The sequence below is a fragment of the Camelus dromedarius genome, chromosome 28 (assembly GCF_036321535.1).
Source record: "Camelus dromedarius isolate mCamDro1 chromosome 28, mCamDro1.pat, whole genome shotgun sequence".
Taxonomy (NCBI): Eukaryota; Metazoa; Chordata; class Mammalia; order Artiodactyla; family Camelidae; genus Camelus; species Camelus dromedarius.
Genome location: NC_087463.1, coordinates 16,347,189 through 16,365,236, shown reverse-complemented (window position 1 = coordinate 16,365,236; position 18,048 = coordinate 16,347,189). Strand labels below are relative to the sequence as shown.

Sequence of the window (18,048 nt, the reverse complement as noted above, 5' to 3'; positions counted from 1 at the left end):
GAATTTCCTAAATAAAGGCAGGTTTGGAAAATATTTTACCCCAATAATACATAATTTTATGTACATTATTACAGTGTTAGGATGAAAGTGCCCTTAATTGCCTGGCCTTTGCTAGTAAGGTTCTGTTTGGTCTATTATTTTAGAAAATATTTATTAGTATTTAGTTTATATTCCAATATTTGGTAGTATAAAATAAAATAATTTGGGGAAAAACCTTCTACAAGTTAAACAGGTGAATTTCTTTTCCTAATTTGTCTGAAATTGTTCTTATTTTGAACATGCTTTTTAAAATTACATAATCTGATAATTTTGATAATCTCATTCTCCTGACTCCTTCAATTCTTCTCCTTTTATATAAAATCCTGTACATAAGTTCTTGTGTAGTGTTGTATTGGTTCTCCAATAGGAAAACAATAGAACTACAGAGCTCAAAAGTTCTTCTGATGTTGAAATAAGATATATTCAAAAGGATATTATAAGATTAAGGGTGGTTATTTTAATATTGAAAAAAATCTGAACATTTTCAGAGCAGAAAAAAAAAGTTAGTTTCTTATTTAAAAATTCTTGTGGATTAACTATTCTTAAGTGTACCACGTATGTAAATTAGTGTGTCTAAAATTTTATGTTGTAAACACAATATTCCCTTCAGTATTTAGTTTATACACATAACTCTGTGAAAAAAAAATGTATTCAACAAAAGTAAGCATTAATGCATTCTATTCAAATAATGATAAATTCTGAAGGGTAAAACCAAATTAATGAGGTTTTGGTGGTATTTTATGTTTGCTCATGTTCAGGTAATCCTTTCCACATCTGTTAACATTAGAATTACTGATCTCAGACTACTATCACCAGAAGACTCAGATCTATTAATTGATTCCTTTTTATGTCACCAAAAACATCATCCTCTGCATACAAGAACATAATGCATGCAAATCTGAATCAATGGTGAGAAGTGTCATTACATTGAGAATTCTGCAACAGCAAAAACTCTTACAAATGCTAGGTTATGGTTTCTTTTATTCAAGCAGTTGTTAGGATATCCATTTTTTGGTAAAGATGTTGTCTGGGAACTTCTTCTAAACAGAACTGGAATTTCTGTGATTGATGATGAGTACTAGGTTTTGTACCATGGATTTTGTGCCATGGAGATGGTCCTCCAACCCCCATATGTTAGACTTTTACCCCAATGATCTTGCATTGACGATATGCCCATCTTTGTTGTTTAAAAATGGAATTTTAAAATTTTGTATTATTTAGATAATAGAATTTATTTTCCAAAATACCGTTTCTCTAGATTATTCATCCAAAGGGAATCTGTGCTTCACCGTTAATACTTTTAAATACCTGCTAGTTCTGAGCTTAGACTGGTGCCACTTGAGAGAGTGAAAGCTGTTCTTATAAGAATGGCCTAGAATATTTACAAATTAAATCATAAACGTAGGTTGAATCAACTCAGAACGCAGATCAAATTCACGTGCAAATTAGTTTCAGCCTCTAGTCCAGAAAAGCATTCTGAGGATAATCGTTGCCCTCTATTTCCAGTTGTGGATCCATTAGAACAATTTTCTCTTTCAAAATCATGATCTGTCTAAATGTACTTCTTGCCTTTTATTGCCTGTCCGCCTGGTTCCCTGACCTTTTCAGCTGTTTATAACTGGCTGTCCCTTAGACTAGGTTTATCACCTACTGTAGGAAGCAGTATCGATTAAGCATTTCTTTTCATTAATTGAAGAAACTCTTACTCTTAGAAGAGTAACTTGAAAGCTCTTATGGAGTGAAACTGCATGCTGAAATTCATTCCTGAATTGTGTGATGCTATATCCAAATGAGACATTATACATTTACACTCACACAGCACATTAGTAAACTTGGAAGAAAATCAAACTAGAAATGGCTTTCTTAACTAGCCTAGCGACATCTCCTTATCTTTGATACAGCCTTTTTCTGGTTATCTGGTTATTTCTCATTTCAAATGTCTCTTCACAGAGTAAAGTGTACAAAATAAAATACAAATAATAGGAAAATGCTCACAGTTGAGAAAATGGGCTTCATGATTAAATATTAGACACCAAATTCCAAAATATCTGCTAATAAAGCTGGCTGTAACTGAATTAGGGGATATAAAGTGGTAATGACACCGATATAAAATATTTTATTATCTTTTCTATGATTTGTATATATTTAAAATGCATTATCTTCTAATTGCCGTAAATAATAGTCCTAATGCAAATTGGAAAAGTGGTAAAAATAATGGATTTCTTTGCTTGACTCCTCAGATAAGAAACCTATGCCTAAATGAATTCTAAGTATCATTTGTTATTATTTGTTCTGCAAAATTTCCCTTAAATGTTGGTTACCAGTGTGTTTTTCTGAGGTGGTTTCAAGCTTTCAAGTAATAAGGTAAACATTTTACTAAAACTGAAATTTTATTAAAATTACATTTTATGAAAATTGCATTTGATTAGTTGAAAGCTTGAAACCACTGCAAGAAAATTAAAAGAATGAGGGAATGAAACAGTAAATTGTTCCAAAAAGCAGGAAGCTATTGTGTCAACTTGCCGTATTTCTGTAATGAATTTTTGTTATTGCTGTGCATTACAGGCCACTGGATCAGCATGCAAAGGAAAAATGGAGAAATAGCATGTATGTCCATGTAATGCACAACTGGATAGATGCCGATACAGAGCTGTGCATTAAAGGATTAACCTTGCCCAAAGAAAAGTTTGGCCCTTTGCCCCAAGCTCCTGGGAGGTAACCTCTAAATTCCTGGAATGTCGTGAGAGAAATGTCTTTGTTTACCTGGGGACTGCAGGCTACACCAGATTGCCTGTGCTAACAGTGGTTCACCGTGACTTCTGAAAGGGCTGGAACTAAGGTTCAGTCCCGTGGGCAGTCAGCCATATCTATGTGACCAACCGCCCCTAAAATCTCAGGTAAGTAAAAATCAGGTGAGCTTCCCTGGTTGGCAGTACTCTAACCAGTGTTTCATAGTGTCACCCATTACTGATGGGAGAAATAAGCACGAGATTTCTCAGACTGAGAGAGGACAATAGGACAATAGGTATCTCCACTCCGGGTCTCTGCTGGACCCTGCTCTTAGGTATCTTTTCCCATCACTGATCTTAATGTATATCCTTTTGCTCTAATAAACCGTTACCACGAGTATAACAGCTCTGCTGAGATCTGTGAGTTCTTCTGATGACTTACTGAATCTGAGGGTGGCCTTGGGGACCACCCAGCGTATACTAACCATGACTATAAGCAGGTGTGTTGGATACCGTATCATACATGCATACAGAGGTGTGTGTAAAGAGGGCATATTTCACTAACCAAACTCTGGTCAACCAAATTTATTCATTCACTTGTTCAATATCTGTTTCTTGGGTGTCTGTCCTGGGCCAGGCATTCTTCTGGATACTGGAATAAAGCTGCCAATGTGAACAATCCAAGTTCCTACCCTCATACATTTCAGGGGAGAAACCCAGACAATAAACAAGTAGGCAAATGTGTAATAACTTGAGTTCACACAGTGAGAAGACTGAAAAAAAAAATGTTTTAAGTAGGGTCATGGAATATGGCATGTGAGGAGAAGTAACCGCTTGTGGTGGTGAAGCGTGGGGAATCATTTAAGGGTCACCAACTAGTAATAACTGTTACTTTCTAGTAAATGCCTATAGATGTAAAAGATCTAATGTGAAGAAGCTGTTCACAGTTAAACAGCACAAGAGACAGAGCAGCAGTTTGCTGAGGCCTCAAAGAAACCAAAACGACCTAAGTCCACAAAGTGGCACGTCTTTCGCAGGCAATGGAAGACCAACGGCTGAGCTTTCCACTGGCCAAAGAACAGGTGGAAAAGGAACCTGTCATAGACGATGATAAGGTGAAAACAGCTAAAGTTTAAAAAAAGTAACAGCAACGTGCGGGCTGGCAAGTCATGTTAGAATTACAAGGGTTCCCACCACAAAGCACGTCTGCCCTCAGACACCACCGTTTTTCCACAAACCTTCACCAAATACTTGGGAGAAGTGTGTCAGCAGCTGGGACACAGAAGGAGACCTGGGAGAGTCACCCTAGGGCACACTGGCCTCCTCCCCATACAGAGCAGTCACCTACAGAAAGTGGTGGGAAGGCAGGGGATCAGGTAGACTTCTAGCAAAGATGCGCTGGGGGGTTGCTATGAAAAGAGGAGGGCATGATCAGATAACATCCTTCCGAGTCCCCCAGATTTTCAACTGCCAAAAACTGAGTTGGACCAGCAGACTGAGGGGGCCACCTAACAGAATCAGGGCTTCTAATCACCAGAGTCTTGAGGTGGGGTGAGAGAACTGTGAGAAATCCCAGACACCCTCCACAATTTCAGAAACCAAAGCCTGGAGGCACAGAGTAGAACTGAGAGAAATGTGGAAACATTCTGAGCCATCACAGAGTGCAGGGAGGCTGCCTTCTGAAGGAAGAGACAGCTGGACTGTGGGGATCTCCTGTAGGCACAGAAACCAAGAGGAAGGACTGGGCAGCAAAGAGAACACTCCGGTGACCCAGACACTTCACAGCCAGGCTGTGAAGTAGCAAGAGATCTCGCGGGCGGCTCAGCTTTGAAGCACACACAAGACTGGCTAAGTCCCGCCTTGGCCCCAGACCGTGCAGATGGGGAAGTCTCCATCCAAATCCCCGAAGGTCTGAAGTCAGTGGTGAACTGACTCAAATACAATAAGCAGCAACGCCCGACCCAGATGAACTGCAGATCCGATGGACGTGCAGAAAGTAAATGTCATTTGATTTACTGTCTACATTTTTATATGCAAACGCCAGCATGCAACCACAATTACAAAATACACGCACACACAAATAGAAAATGTGACATACAGACGAGATAATAAATAGTCTAAAGAAAGAGACTTGGAGATGCTCAGTTGCTGAAATTATAACAGTGGTTTTAAACAACTATGAAAAGTGCCAAAGGATCTATTGGAAGAAGGGATAACATTCCTGAAGAGATGGTGATTTCAGGAGTGTGGCAGCTCTACAAAGGAACCATATAGAAATGCAAGAAATAAGATATATAGTATCAGATCTGAAGAATTTATCTGGTGGATTAAATAGAAGACTGCTTAGAATCAGCGTACTTGAATATGGGTCAATCCAAACTAAAACACAAAGTGAAAAAAAAGAGTTCAAAAACACAGAAAAAAAGCATTGATACTTGTCAGTACTTTTGGTCTAAGATTCTTGTAATTGGATTCCCAGATTAAAAGGGAGAAAATAAGTTACACATATTTGAAAAGAAAATGGCTGAGGATGTTCTGAAATAGAGAAAAAATACTGATCCACAGATCCAAGAATCTCAGCAAATTCTGATCAGAATTCAAAACAAAACAAAAACCTCGACAGGCAGCCAGCCGCGGAATTCGATCCATGGTTGTTGAGTCCACGGATGCGGAATCCGTGGATACCGAAGGCTGACTGTACCACACAACTTGAGATCAGGGACTTGAGCATCCGCGGCTTTTGGTATCCATGGGGGTCCTGGAACTAATCCCCCCGCAGATACCCAGAGACAATTATATAGTCAAACTCTTGAAAACCAACAACAAATAACAGATACTAAAATCAGCCAGAAATATATTACATACAGAGATCCAGTTCAAAGGAATCGGGAGTTGATCTGGGTTTGGGTTTCACTGTTGCCACTGTCCTGTTCACGGCGCTGCACACTTAGACGTCCAGTGCCGCTCTCACCTGTGCTGAGCGCAGGGCTTGGTGTAGACGGGTTTTCTGTTTTCCTGCTCCACGGCTTTCGGCAGTCCCTGCGCACCTGTGCCGCATAGGGGTTCTCTCCTCATGCTTTTTCTCCTTCCCCATTTTCACTCAGAACCATTTTTCTTACCTGGTCGGCCTCCACTTTAGGCAGGTTCTGCTTACCTGGCTGGCTCTTGGGGATGAAACTTTGTCAGCGTGCTCAGATGTGGATCGGTGACGTGCCTGAGGCTCCTGTTCCTCCTCCAGTGTTAGCAGACCCCTGCTGGAAATGGATGCAGAATCCTGAACCCACCATGGTTCTGGGTCCCCCTCCCAGGGGCAGGAGGTTTTCTCTAAGCCATTGATCTTTGCCTGTATCCTGAGTAAGAGCTCTTTTTACCCTCATCCAAAGACAGAAGGGGTTTTGCTTCTATTTATTTCTCATAATTAATTTTTAATCAGCCCTCGGAGTTCAGTGATTGCTACCTATATCCTAGAGTTTTAAAGTTCATGCTTCATAGCAGAGAACAGTCAAGGAAATTTGGCAGGATTTTCTGTCTGTGCCCCAGCAGCAGTCACCTCCACCCATCCCTGCACCACGAAAGGGGGCCCCTCTCGTCTCCTACCATGCACCTCGTCTTTCTCTTGAGCACCGATGGAGAGCTACTCAAAAGAGATTGTAAATGAGCATGAACTCCCTTGATCCAAGGATGTTAGCTCTTCTGATCTGAGGCTAGCCCATATTTGTTCTTTCAGAATGGGTTATATGTAATTCTAGCGAATTTTTTTCTTACTTGTTTATACGGCATTCACATCTTTCTTCTGTTCTCTGAGATAAAACAGTTCCTGTGTCCTGTGTCTCACTGAAAAGGATTCTCTCTCTCAGGGATGTAGTTTACTTGACTTGCGACTTTAACCTTCTGATGAGCTCAATACAAAGTAATGATTTTGTAGATAAGCTGGCTTTTTTTCTCTCATTGTTAGTTTGAAAATGATATTCTCTTGAAGCTTTCTGCATCTTAAGCAGAAGCAGAACTCACAGTGTTTTTATATGTTTATTTACTCTAGAGTAAGAAGCAATCTGTTAAGATGTGGTACATTCACAGCATATAAATTCTCCTTGTCCCTGCTCATACCTACTCGGGTGTTACTAGAATTGGGCAAGCATTTTGTAATAGAAAGAGGGATGTTTCTGAACCTGGGCTAATTTTTTTTTTTTGTAATAGTAGAGCTAGACTGTGTGGCATTCCCACATATGTGGCCTGAATTAGATGAACAAGTATATAATATGTTAATCATTGCTGGACAGAAATAGTATCTATTATTAAATGCTTGTATTAGTGCTTATTTTTAAGATGATATGGAATAGCAGAGAACAGAAACAAGCCAAAAAATGCCTCACTTTTTTTTCTGCTTTCATCTGCTTTATTTCTAGAATCACAGCTTCCGTGTGGGGGTTAGTAGCCATTTCTTCGCTCCCTCAACAATGCGCTTGACAAACGTTCATACTCTCTGCCCTTCTGGTTTTGGGTGGTGGCAATCTCTGGAAGGTTGAAAATGACTATTCGTATTGGCCATTTCAGGAAGAAGGACTTAGCTGCCCAGTTTTCTGCTCAGCATAGATGTTGTTATTTTTTTAAACCCAGAACAGTGGGGCAAAAAAGCTACGTCGTATCACTACCTCTCTTTCAAGAAAGAACTAAACGTCTGGCTCACAGTAAACATTTAACAATGAAGGAAGGATAACTTCTGATTATGATTGTTAATTGGGATCCACACATCTTATAATCAATGAATTTCTCCTCCAGCCCCAGATGTTAGCAATGGCTAACTGCCACTCGTCGACAGTGTTCATCGCTCTTCCATTTCTTTATTGTTTTTCAGTGGGAAATCGGGAGAAGCTGCCTGAGGGACCATTATCTAGATAAAAATGTTAGCTACAAATTCTGTATTTATTTTATTCTGATTTTTGGACCTAATTCAAGTGGATTTTATTTAGCTTTATGAGTTCCTGTAATCTGTGGCCACATGACCCACTTCTGTAGTTTACAAAATGCATGGAGTAGGGAAGTCATTTAACCTTCCCTTTTAAAATTAATGCGCTTAAAAATACATCTTTATTTATCGAATTTTTCTTTCAGGATCAAATGAATTTACAAATACAGGAATTTTCACTCATTCCTTAACTAAATACATAATCGCTAAGTGTCTGCCTCTTCTAGGGCTCTTCATGGACTGTATTAGGGCTTAGATCCGTTGTATGTCAAGCCTACCACAAAGTAGGTAGAAGCTAATGTTTTGACAAATTAATCAACATAATTATAATACAAGGATAATCACAAGTAGAATATACAGAAAAATGGATTTGTAACAATTTTAATTTTTGTAAAATTTAGTATAGAACCATGTGTGTAGTGAAAAACTCCACGTTTGATGTAGTTGACTGCTTACCTGGAAATGGAAAATTGGTCCTCGTGTCCTTGAGCCTGTTTCTTCCAGTTCCCACCTGTGTGATCTAGGCAAACTGCCTGTAAAATAAAAAGAATGTTTGTGTTTATTAATTGTAAATTTATAATATATAATTACATAAATTAGATATGTATGTTCTATATGTACATTTATAAAAATAACATTTGTCTTCGTGGTATTTTAGCCTGAGGCTATAGGTTCTGGGATAGGCTCACTGTAGATAAATTACTTCCTAAGTGATTTGATTCTTTTTTCTTTTCTTTCAGGTACTTAACGTGTAAGATGTGAGAGTGTTGTACTGTACACATTCTGTTTAGAAAGACTGATGCAGTCTCCAAACATCAGATATTAAATACATTTTATCATGTTTAATTAGTCAATTCAAATACTCCAAAAGTATTTTTAAACCATTAATATTATCAAGTAGGCTAAATAGTAATTAGTGTAATATAGTAATTAGTGTAAATTACAATAGTAATTTAACTTAAACATAAAATAATGTGACATTTTAACCTAAAACATTTCTAAAATCAACCAAACCAAGAAAAAGCAAGAGCAAAATAAGTTTTTTTCTTAAACTCCTAATCCTTCAGATTTTAGCTCATATTTAATATCCTCAGAGAAAATGTAAAGCACCTCTGGGAAAACCCAGCGCCTCCTAGTAGGTATTTTCAAAGTACTCTACTCCCCCGTAGTCATTTTTTTCATGTTTCATTTTTAAATTTTTTTAATTCTTTATATGATTTTGAAAGATTACTTTCTATTTGAAGTTAATATTGGTTATATTCCCTGCGTGGTACAATACTTCCTAGAGCCTGTCGTACAGCCAGTAGTTTGTACCGCCCACTCTCCCACCCCGATGTTGCCCCTCCCCCATCTCCCCACTGGTAACCACTAGATTGTTCTCTGTATCTGTGGGTCTGCTTCTTTTTTATTATAGTCACTATTTGATGTATCTTTTTAGATTCCACATATAAGCAATATCATACAGTATTTACCTTTCTCTGACTTATTTCACTAAGCATAATGTCCTCCAAGTCCATCCTTGTTGCCGCAAACGGCAAATTTTCAGACTTTTTTATGGCTGAGTAGTATTCCATTGTGTGTGTGTGTGTGTGTGTGTGTGTGTGTGTGTGTATTACACACCACATCTTCTTTATCTAGTTATCTGTTGATGGACACTTAGATTGTTTCCATATCTTGGCAATGGTAAATAATGCTGCTATGAATGTTGAAGTGCATCTGTCTTTTTGATTTAGTGTTTTTGGGTTTTTTGGGATCTACACCCAGGAGTGGTATTGCTGGGTCATACAGTAGTTCTATTTTTAGTTTTTTGAGAAAACTCCCTACTGTTTTCCACAGTGGCTGCTGTACCAAATTACATTCCCAGCAACAGAGTAGGAGGGTTCCCTCTTCTCCACATCCTCGCCAATATTTGTTATTTGTGTTCTTTTTGATGATAGCCATTCTGACAGGTGTGAGGTGATCTCTCATTGTGGTTTTGATTTGCATTTCCCTGGTAGTAAATTATTTATAAATTTCTGGTTTTCTCTTCCTTGTGAAGATGCAAACTTTGTAAGGAAGGTGACCATTTAGGTCTTATTCATTATTGGTTTTTCAGCTCTTAAAATAGTGTCTGGAAGACAGGAGACCAGCTCAATGCATCTATTCAATAAGTATTTATTGATTTGAAATGTAATTAAATTCTCATTTTCCATTATAAATAGCACCATATTATGATGCTATTTTATCCTGATGCCAAAAATTACCATCCTTGATTCTAAGGTCATGCTACTAAAGCTAATTTCTTGTAGTAAGCTTCTTCCCAGGTAGGTCTGTCTACCAGGAAAGAATGCACTGGTGTCAGTGATTTCAAATATTCCAGTTTCTTGACAAATTCACCTATTACTGGAAAAAATTTTAAAGGCTTGCAACATTTTTGGTTTGGGGAATCAGATGATTGAGGCAGAATTAGTATCCACAAAGGATCTGAGTGAATTGAACATGATATGATGATTGAAAACTAAACAGATTAGTATTACTTTGTGTCTTAGGAGAATAAACAAATGGCATAGGAACTTTGTTTTAAAATGAAAAAAAAGTGTAACCTACATCCAAAGATGAAATGTAGAAATAATGTAGCAATAGACACATAAGTTCATACCTTTCTTTAAATTTTTCATATTTTCTCATTAGTTGGTTAGGTTTTTGCTTTTAGCCCTCAAAATATTTTAATAATGGTATAATTCCAGTAAAATCTTTTGTAGGTGGGGAAATTGAATTACTATAATTTGGAGTAAAATTCTTTAAATTACTATTGTTTCATATCACTTGAAAAAGTTAGTTATGGATATGTCACTGGCATTAATTATGTTAAAAAATAACATTTACTGTTGCATATTATTTTTGCCCTATACAAAAAAGTAAAGGATTTTTACATATATGCATATGTACATATAATATTTATTTTAATTTTTGAACATTTTTGATTTCTAAACATTTTGTTGTCTAATTTCTAAACATTTTTGTTGTATTTCTAAATAAGATGCTATATGTGAAATTCATTTTCAATTAATTCATATTTTATTAATTTCACCCATAGGCATAAATATCATAATAATTATGAATAAAGCAGCTCCAGATAAGATAATGGTGTATTCAGTCTGAAAGCAGATTGTATTTTGCTATGAAAACATGACAACAGTATGGTTCTAATTACGTCCTATATTTTAGAGCATGGCAGACGGCCAATGAACTGCATTTTTTTCTCCTAAAAGGATATAATCAAATAAATGGTAGATGAAGCTTTTGTTACCTCTTGGATATGTAAATTAAGCATACTATTTTAACAAGTTATTTTGTCATCCTGATAAATGGAAACATTGATTTTCAAGACTAATTATACTCACTGTTTTTAGAATAAGCAGGGGCCTTTGCATTGTGTAGTTTTGCAGAGCCTCAGAATTAGACAGACAGGTTCTCTACAGGTCAGGCCGCCTCAGAAGATGCCCAGGATGTTTACATACAAGTCATCTTGGTAAATCAGCAGTTTACCGTGGGGCCATTTTGCATTTGGAAGTCAATTGGAACTGTCTTCTTAGACACACCTTCCCAAATGTCAGTGCAAGTCTCCCTCTGTAAACAGGCCACTAATTACTAATACATCTTTAGTGGTAAAACAAGTCTGGACCTTTATTAGTCCTCTGAGAGGCACTGTTCCTCCAGCATAAAAATATTACTTTTTGTTGACCTAGTAAAATGTTTTGTGAGTCTATTGAGATTCATTGAACAAATCTGTTTTATGCCAAATGGTTTCAAAGAGAGTCCCAAGGGACGAGTTTAGCACTTAGGTTTTGAAGTTATCCGAAGAAATATAGAAATAACAGTCCTTTCCAAAGGAAGAAGTATATAACCAGGTACTATAAAACAAAATTATATTTTATACTCCTGATTTTCAACTACAAGGAAATTCAGTTTTTTTGTGGAACACAGGAATATATCACCTAGAGTAAAATTTCTGAACTGTTTTTTCTTAAGCATTTAGGGTACAAGTCTGTGAACTGGAATTTAGTATCAAGAATAAGTGGAAAATATACATAACCTATAAATTTGTGTTCAGGTCTCACATTTGTGGATATCAGGGCATGCTTAGAGCATTAAATTTAATAGGTAATAGAAAATAGAGTCTCCTTTCAGTGTTCCTTACTCAGAATTTTGCTCAAGAAGTAGCTTTCTAATTTAAAAAGACTGTCCGCCTATGGTCGATTCTGGACAGCACCCGTCACAGTGCTGTTTACCTGAACTCTCTTCCTGAGATGTCAGTTTGCCACCACTAAAGTTGATATATACCTGCTGGAGAAGAGGCCAAGTGGAGAAAGGAATTGTGTACCCACAACAGCATATGCGCAAGCCTTCAAAGACTCAATGACAAGCATCTTCTAGGCTTGGCAGCTGCATTATGGCTAGTGGCAGTGGATATACTTACAAGATTCAAATCTGTACTCTTTATATTAAACTGCAACAGGAGATCTTTGTTCTCCATTTCCTTGTTTCCCCAGTCTTGGGATATACCTGGACAATTAGTCATCAAATTAGAAGTCACAACTGGAGAAGTAAAACTCTAGTTTAACAGATTTTTATCATTTTTATTTTTTCCATCTTCAACGCTAGTTAAAGATGTAATTTACCTATACATTTGAAAAGATGAATTAAACATGCCTCAGTTACATGTTCTATAACTCATAGAAAGGTGAAATAACATCTGTAGAAAATCGATTTCATGAGGCACTGCATCAGGGATTCCATATGTATTATTTTCCTTAATCTACACAGCAGTCCTGTGAGATTGGAATTTTTGTCCTCACTTGACCAAAGAAGCTGAGGGTTACAGATGTTAGTAACTCACCTGTAGATATGACCCTCTGCTACCAAGCTGGAAAGCTAGAATTCAAGCAGGATTTGTCTGATTTAACGTCTGTGCTCGTTTCATAATCTGAGCAAAAGAATTTCAGGATTTTAAGTATGAAGTGGAATTCAGTTACCCAGTACAATTATTCATTTGATGCTTAAATTGCCTATAAAGTAACTCTTTTAATTAGTCTTCAGCTAATGTTTAAAGATTGCTAATAATAAGAACTTTTAAGATCTATTATGTTAGCAACTTTTAAATTTGCAGTACAGTATTATTAACCATAGTCATCATGCTGCACATTACATCCCCCAGGACTTATTTAGCATTTTATATTGTGATCATTTTGCAATATATACAAATATCAAATCATTATGTTGTACCCCTAAAACTAATATATGTTATATGTGAATTATATCTTAATAAGTAAATAGAATGAGTATAAATAAAAAGTAAATTGGGGACTAAAACTTAAAAGAAAAGAAATGGCTTATAATAAGAAATTGTGGCCAGTTTATTTAGCTCAAAAAATCCTATTGCTGTCCTGTCCAACATCTTAGAAAATAATCTAAATTAAAATTAAATTAAATAAAAATTCAGTTCCTCAGTCTCACTGGTCACATTTCAAGAGCTCAGCAGCCTCAGGTGGCTAACGGCTGCCATACTGGACAGCATGCGTAGACACACATGCAAACATCCACACATACATATGTGTTCTGTCTCTATATTCTTTAAATGTACTCACACATGAATGCATTAATATATTAAGCAAGTTTGAGAGGAACTGTTCTGAGCAGTCTTAAATCCAGTTAATTGATTAATAACCTTGTGACAACTCTTAAGCACCTTCTAATACTCCTATGGCTTGAAGAGCACAGTTTGAAGTGGATTGTTTCAGAGAAATTATTATCAACATCACTATAACAGTTACATTTAATTATAAACCGTCAGAGGTGGAATGGAGTCCAAGATCATCTCATTCAGTCACCTCATTTTGCCAAAGAGGAGACTGAGGTGCCAGCCGGTGAGGCCATCATCCACTTCAAAGGCAACAGCTCACCTGTTTTCCTGTTTGCGTAAAGCCTATTCACCACACACGGGAAAAAATAAACTGAGGTTCCTTAATTGAAGTCTATGAATTCAGTTAGGACATAGATCTGCTGAAATTGTTTATATTATTCTTGTTATTTATTGTCTGTTATCAAGGGGGATGACCCATAGATCCACATAAATATCATCATAACATCAAAGCATTTCTAGGAGAGAGAAAAAAAAAAAAAACACAGTAAGACTACTGTGACCCAAATGGTACATGCAACACAAATTTTCTACATGGTTATACATCAGGTTTTAAAGGACATAGTGAGATCAAAAATAGTAAGAAGTGGGCAAGCATCAGAACTGATTCATAAAACAGTTCACCCTTGAGGGAAACTCTTAATTGAATCGAAAACACCACATTAAATTAAAATAAACATCTGCATATTTGATAAAGAAACTATAGACTTTTTGTTGTAAACGCTGTAGCGTATATCTGGTTAAGAACAACTTTTAGACTTTAAGAAATAGCACAGATTTTTTTACTTCTTATAATAAAACCAACAAGAGAATTGGAAATCTTAAAGCAATTCTTGGCAATGATCAGAAATGTTCTTTACTTTTTATTCTGATTTTGATGATGTGTAAAACCCAGAGAACAAAGAATGTTGTGTAAATACATAAAATGACCTTCATTTTAATCCCCATTATTATGGATATGCAATATTTATTTTTTTAAGCTTAATCATTCATAAATTGTTATTTTGATTTTGGTAATCTTTTGTAGAATCTGAAATACTGATACAACAAAAAATGTTATGCCAATTATGAAATTTTTCATTATTTCTAATGCTATTAAGAGCCTGTCCATGTATTTAATATCAAAAGACTGAAACCTGTTCAGTGATGGCTGAATTTTTCAGTGTTTTAGATAATTACCATTTTTAAGTGATTATTCTCCTGCAGGAAAATAAATTCTATTTATAAAGCTTTTTTTTCTTGTAAAACGTGACATTGAAATAACTTTCCATTTCGTGAACAGTCCTGAAAAAAAGCTGCTGGAGCACAGAAGACATCTGACCTGATATCTTAAATGAAACTTTGTGTCTAGGAATGCAGTGCAATCAGAAAGCCCATAATAAGCACACTGGTACCCAAGGATACTTGCCTCATAGCCCAAGAGGAAATGCTGCCAAGTGATCAGCATCTGAAAGTGTGAATGCACTGCTTCCTTCACGTGATGCTGTGAAATGGCTTTCTCTCACCAAAAAAAGTAACACAATTATCAAATTTCATTGAGACCCAGATGGGAGAAGATGCGTCTACACAGGATGATGATCACTTCTTGAGTTCGGCGGAGAACTGGCTCGCTGGCACTGGGACTCGTGTCTGGCAGAGACGGACAACAGCGAGTGTGTGGGGTCAGCAGCACGATAATGACACATCCATCCTTGGATAAGACCTGCGACTTGGCTATTTTCTCTATCCGTTATGTAATTAATGATGTATTTAATCTGATCATACAGTAGAAATATGTGTGTGCATGTATGAGTATGTGTATGCTTATGCAAACAGAATTTTGCTTATAGATTATAAACTAAATTACCCTAACAAATGACTAAGCAAACTGTGGAGTAATTTTTGTAAAGAGGTTAAAAAGATTCATTGCTTCTAGGTAAGTTTAAATACAATTTCTTAGGGCCAATTGTGGGATTAAAAATCACTTTGCTCTATATTTTACTTAATCTCTTGCTCTGGCCCTTAGGGGAAATGTTAATAAAGACTTCAAAATTCACAACTGAATAGCCCCAAGGGACACAGATGCTGGACACAAGGTGGACAATGTTTTTGTTATCTCTCACAGCATCTTTTAATAGCTGTTGGTCTTCAGTGACATCTGGGTACCTGAAATGTTCAAAAAAGCTACTATGCATGGTGGAAATGTTCCTTTTCTGGCATGCAGTTATTTTTTTATTTTTGTTTTTATTAACAAATATTAAAACATTTTAAATGTCATGCAGACTGCAAGGAATGTCTTGAATCAATAAATATTCCATCCACAAATATACTTTTGCTTATGGGTGTGTAAGCTTGATTTGTAACTTTGTAATTTAATTATTTCTGTGGTTAGGAATATTTGACGTAAGATCTACCATCTTAACAAATTTTAAGTACAACATATAACTGTATATGCACATGTAATACATAACTATATATAGTTATAACTGCATAGATATGTCTAGTTATACATAACTGTATTTAAGTATTAGCTGTAGACACTAAGCTGTATAGTGGATGTCAGAATTTGTCTTACATAACTGACATTTTGTACCCTTGACCATCATTTCCCCACTTCCCCTGCCCCCAGCCTCTGGAAATCACCATTCTATTCCTTGTTTCTGTGAGTCTGAGATCATACAGTATTTGTCTTTCTATGCCTGGCTTATTTTACTTAGCATAGTCTCCTCCAGGTCCACCTATGTATAGCAAATGGAAGAATTTCTTTTTTTAAGGCTGAGTAATACTCTATTATACTCTATTGTATGTATATATCACATTGCATTTATCCATTAATCTGCTGATGGATATTGAGATTGTTTTCGTATCTTGGCTATTGTGAATAATGCTGCAATGATCATGGGAGTGCAGGTATCTCTCTGAAATACTGATTTCAGTTCTTTGCATAAATACCCAGAAATAGGATTGCTGTATCATATGGTATTTCTATTTTTAAGTTTTTGAGGAAACTCTGTAGTTTTTCATAAAGGCTGTACCAATTTACATACCCATCATTTGTGTACCAAGATTCCCTTTTCTCCGCATCCTCTCCAACACTCAGTATCATTTGTTTTTTAAATAATAGTGGTCCTAAGAGATCTGACGTGGTATCTCATTGTGGTTTTGATTTGCAGTCCCTGAAGACACTGAGGAAATATCCTTAGAAAAACTGAATGACTTGTCAAAGTTCAGAGTCACTAACTGGTGGAATCAAGTTAAAGCAAGGTTATTTACCTCCAAAGACTGGCTTTTGATCAATGCTCCCACATTTTTGTGATTTTTTTCAAAAAAGAGAGAATCATGTTTAAAAGGATGACACCAGGAAGATTCTTACTTTGGGGATGTACACAGTGAAATTCACCCAAGAACAACTAAATTCAACATTCTTAAATATTTGAGAATATGATGCATTAAGATTCAACCCAGACTCTATTATCTATCCACCAGTTACCCAAGTGTTTCACAGATACCAAACTGCCTACAACCACAGGCCTGAAAATCCTAATTCATAATAAAATTTGATTCAATTACTAATGTAGTTAGATAGAGATTTTACAGATTAGTATAACTTTAAAACTTTAAATCAAGATCGTTACACAAATTAGTGAAATGAACCTTAAGTGACAGACTTGCTCAAGATTAACTAATTTTCCTTCCCAATTACACTTCTCTCAAGAAACAAGAAAAATTGTAGGAGTTCTGGAAACGAAAGTTTCATATTTGAAGTTTGCTCATTGCCCCAGAATCACCTTCAAGTGCTTTACTGAAGATGGAAAGTATGTTTTCTTCTCTTCCTTGTGCAAAATCATGGGAATTTGTAAAATCAGGTTCTTATGGGCATCAGACAGGCCATAACCAGGAGAAGCTATGTAAAATTATCAGGGTTAACATCAGAAAATAGAGACCAGCCAAAAAATATTAGTTAGTTCCAAGGCCATGGAATGCAATGCACTAGTGGATACAAGACAAAAGGCTAAATCTGAAAATCTGAGGTCCGGTCAGAATTAAACAAATATAAAGGTCGAGCTAGAACAGGACTAACTCTGAGTGGTTCTGGTTCCAGAGAGTTCATAAGGTATGGTATTCCTGCTTTCTAGCTCTGCATTTATCTGAGAGTGGGGTAATTTCAGAATAATGGATAAAATCTAATATTTGTTGAGAAATAGGAAATAGATTTTATCACCCAAGAAGTTTTTAGATGCATGTCTGCTGAGTTTTCACATCTAGCCATATCCTACCTGTATTGTCAGCTGGAACCCAGAAAGTCCCTTATATCCAGTGGTCTTAGTGTGGGGATTTTCTTATAAATTCCAGACACTTCCAGGATAATATTTCAGTACCGTAGCTCCTGCTACACACACTTTGCTAGACACCCTCGCAACTGTACACAATTTCCCTCCAGCCCTGCTGGAGATCCATTCAGAAAACAACCCACAAGGACAGCTGGTCTACAGGCCACTTTGAATGTACCCATCCACTGTATCTTTCTGCGTGCTTTGTACTTCGGTGGGTATGCATAAAGTGCAATATTATGAATGTCTGCTCAATAGGTCAGGTATTGACTGTAAGTCATGGCAAGTAAGTGCTAAACCCATCCCAATAATTTTTCTGCCTAA

At 36.5% G+C, this 18,048-nt stretch overlaps 1 long non-coding RNA gene across 1 annotated transcript in view; it reads left to right on the top strand.

The window, feature by feature from the left end:
* The window catches only part of LOC105088992 (uncharacterized), a 723,199-nt gene extending 707,529 nt beyond the window's left edge, over window positions 1–15,670 (top strand). Inside the window, exons 15-16 of the long non-coding RNA XR_010378187.1 lie at window positions 2,605–2,936; window positions 14,697–15,670. This is a non-coding gene — a long non-coding RNA (uncharacterized LOC105088992). The remainder of the gene's footprint in view (window positions 1–2,604; window positions 2,937–14,696) is intronic.
* Window positions 15,671–18,048: the final 2,378 nt, after the last annotated feature.